This window comes from Xyrauchen texanus, chromosome 25 (genome assembly GCF_025860055.1).
Source record: "Xyrauchen texanus isolate HMW12.3.18 chromosome 25, RBS_HiC_50CHRs, whole genome shotgun sequence".
NCBI classification, from domain to species: Eukaryota; Metazoa; Chordata; class Actinopteri; order Cypriniformes; family Catostomidae; genus Xyrauchen; species Xyrauchen texanus.
The window spans coordinates 21043746-21048475 of record NC_068300.1 but is presented as its reverse complement, the minus strand read 5'-3'; the positions used below and the strand labels follow the sequence as shown (position 1 = coordinate 21048475).

Here is a 4730-nt window from a genome sequence, read left to right as displayed (position 1 = left end):
CCTCTGCGAGGCTGGATCTACCACCGCACTACTGTTCCACATAAGACCTAAGTATAGGCCATGCAATGTATTTGCCACTCAAAATTTGCCTCCCCTCCCGGGTAGGTGTGGCCTCCGCAGGGTCTTCTCCGCCCTACTAAGGGCTAAGACCCCCTTCCTTCAATGCGTGTAAGGGCCCCGGCCGTAGTTGCTCTATGCGAGAAACATAGAGAGAAAAGAGGCCCAACCAGGCTGGCCCGTTCCCATGTTGGCGGCTGTCACCTTGTTCCCCCCTCCAGGGTAACGATAAGGAATCCTGATGGCTTAAATGGGGCATTGGGGAAGGGTACGTGCAGCCTGATACAGTTGGTCGTTCTGCACGTAGGAATACCTGCTCGCTCCTGTATCAGCAGATCACGTACACGGCTCAGCGCATGGCTCTTTTTAAGTGGACCCCTAGTGTCGCTTCTCTGACACAACGTGGAGAGAGCGACAGAAGGGGAACGTCTAGGTTACGTATGTAACCTCCGTTCCCCGATGGAGGGAACGAGACGTTGTGTCTCCCCTGCCACGTCGCTGAGCCGAGCCCCTGTTGTGGCCGGACCATTTCTGGCTCCTCAGAAAAATCCTGAATGAACTCCCGTATTTGCGCCGCTTAAATACCCGTATGTCCGGGGGCGGGACATGCAAATACTGGTTGCCAACTCTCATTGGCCTTTTTTCATAGATCAGAGGTGGATATCGGCGCTCAAGAGAGACCCCTAGTGTCGCTTCTCTGACACAACGTCTCGTTCCCTCCATCGGGGAACGGAGGTTACATACGTAACCTAGACGTTCCCGTTTCTTCATTTGTTTCTCTTCATTTAGTCACACCTGACATCTTTAAACCCGTCAAAAGGCATACGCTATTAAATTATTCATTTAAGCGTGTTTAATTATTCATTAAACGATAATTTTGAATGCTCTCTAGTTTTTCATGTGTGTCATTATTTACACTTCTGCTTAAAGGAATATTCCGGGTTCAGTGCAAATTAAGCTCAATCAACAGCATTTGTGGCATAATATTGATTCCCACAAAAATATATTTTCACTTGCCCTTCCTTTTATTTAAAAAAATTAAATAAAATCTGAGTTGTAATGAGCAGGGTTGGGGAGTAATGAAATGTAACGGGATTATGTATTTAAAATACAAAATATAAGCAACTGTATTCCACTAGTTACAATTTAAATAATTGGTAATTGGAATAGTTACATTCAAAAAGTATTTTGATTATTGAAGAGATTACTCTGCATTTTATTGTCATTTGTTTCATTTAATATTTAGTCCTTTCAGATGGAAAACATTTATGATGCGATACAAAGTGCATCTGAACAGCGGTGAAACACTTTCTTAGGATGTGTCAACCCCCTATAGTGTCCCAGGATGAAAGGGTAGATATATCCTCTAGGACTACGCTCTCTGTGAAAACACATGTTAAAACCTTTAATGAAGGAAGTGGATTGGATGTTGTGACAGGGTGGAGGGTGGGGCCTTGTCGTGATTATACACACCGGTCCCTAATCAGGCTAATTAAGCCTCCGAGAGGGAGAAAGGCCGACTGCGGAAGGTGGTGCAACGAGAGAGAGATAGTTTACGGTCAGCTGACCGTCATGTGTGTTTGTGTCTTTTGGTTAAGTTTTTTATTAAACTATTATTTATATCGTCAAGCTGGTTCGTGCCTCCTCCTTTCCTTTTATTCCCTTTACAGATGTGTTTGAAGCACAGACTGTTCGTCCATCTGCGGGAACAAACATGTCAGTGTACAACCTCTTCCACGACATGCCAGTAAGAAGAAAGATCATTGGCACTGTTTTAGAAGCTGAGCACATCTGTCAGAGAGACATAGAGAGCCATATCGCAAATTCACCCATCTGTGTCATTTACAGTGAAAAAGAATAATTGGGCACTTATGATGGTGCAGCTCTCCAAAACAAGTAATACCTATTACAGGTTTGTTCAGATTCATGGGTTGAGTCGAGCCCAAAAGCTTGGAGAGGTCAGTTATACTCCTGAGCAGTTTGAAATTACTGGCTATATTGGTCGTGATGGTCACTACAACAACAGCTTGCAATTCCTGTTTGCAAATGGGAGGCTTCTTCTGAAGACACACATTTATAAAATGCTCAACTGCCTCGTGAAGAGAGTGAGCAGTGCAGTTAGACAAAAAACAGCCTGAACCTCGACTCTTTTAACATCAAGCCCTAAACTAAGTGGTGGAACTTATCTACAAGCAGTCTATGTGTTGATTATCAAATGTCACTACTCTGAGTATGACTACTCTAGAACCTGCTAAACCTTTTAGAATTCAAATACTGGGATGGTGTCCTCATCAGCATTGAGGAAGGGGTAAAATCATTCCTTGCTAAAGAAAACTTGGTGACAGAGTATTTCATGAATGACACTGAAAATTTGGGGAGTGTTTTGATAATCCAACAAGTAGTCCTTTAAAAAAAGGCAAAGACCCTTGCAGTAGTAAGAAACCTCAAGAAAAATGTTGAGGATACAAGGAGTAATACAAGACATAAGAGGTTTGAAGCACTGACTGAGAACAAGGATAATGCCAATTATATGGAAGTGTGTGATGATGTTCAAATGCTGGAGCAGGTGTCAACAAACACTGAAGTTATTTGGAGAAAGCCATTCAGGATGGTGATTTTCTATTCAGACTCCTTTATCAACTGCTACAGAATTGAATAACAGTCGCATAGGTGATGACATACTTGTATGTGATAAAAGTTAGCTAATTATACTAACATAAATAATAAAGTCTCGCCAGTAACAACAAAGTGACAGGAAGCAAGAGCAAGATTTCAATACTGGATGAAATAGGGGAACAGGATAGTTTGCAAAAATTGAGTTCAATCTACTTTGTGCTTAGATGATTTGGTTACAACCGATTGCATGAAACAAGAGAACATCATAGACAGGCCCTTTGAGTAGCAGGCCATTTACTCTTTTTGTATATACCAGTTTGAAATGTTCTGCTGAATCTTCACAATGGAACAAAGGAGACTAAATATCATTGGCTGCCAAATGTTCCTGTTTAAAATGTCCCTTCAGACATAATCGGAATACACTTAGTGCTGATAGAGAAGATGATATATTGTTCAATTTCTCATGAACTGTTGATTCAGTTGTGAGTGATCCTTCTAAGGACCTTCAACCCTTTTCTTCCACTTCAGAAAACTCAAACTTTAACAAAAATATGACTTCTTGGGGAAGTGTGAGCTTTGGTGATGAAGCTGGGTTAACATTATCCTCAGCATTATCCTCAGTCAAAAAACACAGGAAATGAAGGTCAAACTACAAATTAAAGCCATTATATTGGTAAAGTGATCCCAACATCCAGCAATTGGCTGGCTCATTATGACAGTTCATTAGGAAAACTTGATTACATCAACCAAGTTACGGATCTTGGCAAATATAATTCTCCAGTGGAGGATACTCACATGCCATGTACAATAGATGTTACCAACATGGCGGTCAGTGTTGTTTCAAAAGCAGGTATAAAGAATTAATTAAGGAGTGTTTTAATCACTAATTATGTCAATTTTTCCTGTTATCTTAGGTTTTTCAAAATATTTCAAACTCATTTTACCATAACCAACATCATAATCATCTTTTCTTTGCTCATAGGATTTGAGTAAAGGTGTTGTGCATTTCAGTCAGATATTGTACTTCCTTTTCTGCCCAAACCAAGAGCAAAAAGAGCTTTTTACTCCGAGACAGACAGCAGTACAGAGAGTACAGCTATAGACTGAAATTAGGGCAGGCTTCATGTTTTTTTGGAGCCGATTTACTAATTTTCTTTCTATACTCACTCTTCCTAAGGGGATGTCCAGGGTCCCAATTGTCTGTCGACTTTATTCTCAGAAAGGATTAACCAAGTGTTCATATGACCACCAGAGGTAAAAAGACTAGAGTTGTTCACTCAAACAAATCGTATAATTGTCCCTGAGAGTTGTAAGTTTTAGAAAAATTGTGAACTATTTTCCAATTCTTTCTGAAAAGATAGCCGTGAATGTGACCAATGGTCAAGCTGAAGGCCTTGCTGTAAAAATCCACAACATTCTTTTCCCCTACTAGTTTACCCTGCAATCTTGTAGAGTGTTGAGGAACTGGTATGTCTAGATACTTATAATAACAAGGTCACAAAGCTAGGGCTTCTTTTTTCTGGGGTGGAAATAACTGGGGTTTTTTTCAATCAAGTGGATGATAAGTGTCTTGCTTGTTTGATAAATACAACAGAGGAAAATACAACATAAATATAACACCTCTGAACGCAATGAAAAAGAAGGTACCGTGTTAAACTTGAGCTAAAAAAAAAAAAATACATTGAATTGTGTGATATTGTTTTAAACATTTGCATTTGTAAACATTGAATCCCTGTGCAGGAAATCTTCTTGTGTTGGTTGATTAACAGGTAAACACAATCACATGATCCAGGGGTCTTTCATTTTCTTTAATTGCAGGGGGGGACGACACAATCAAGAGTGCTAGAGAAAACATTTCGGGTGATGCCATGCGAGGATCGGACGTTTGAACAGCGAGCTCTGCGCACTTTGCTAATTTTAATACTTTTTATGACATAAACCGGTGAGATTCGATGCACTCTATTCCATAACTGTTCTAGGAGGACAATATGTCAAAGAATTACATTTTATTTTAAAGTGCTGGCTCGAGTAAAAGCAGCGGAGTCATTACACTGATA

At 40.3% G+C, this 4730-nt stretch overlaps 1 pseudogene; it reads left to right on the top strand.

Annotated features, from left to right (window-relative positions):
- The first annotated feature begins 1374 nt into the window (after positions 1–1374).
- Positions 1375–4446, top strand: LOC127618420 (DNA mismatch repair protein Mlh3-like; annotated as a pseudogene).
- Positions 4447–4730: the final 284 nt, after the last annotated feature.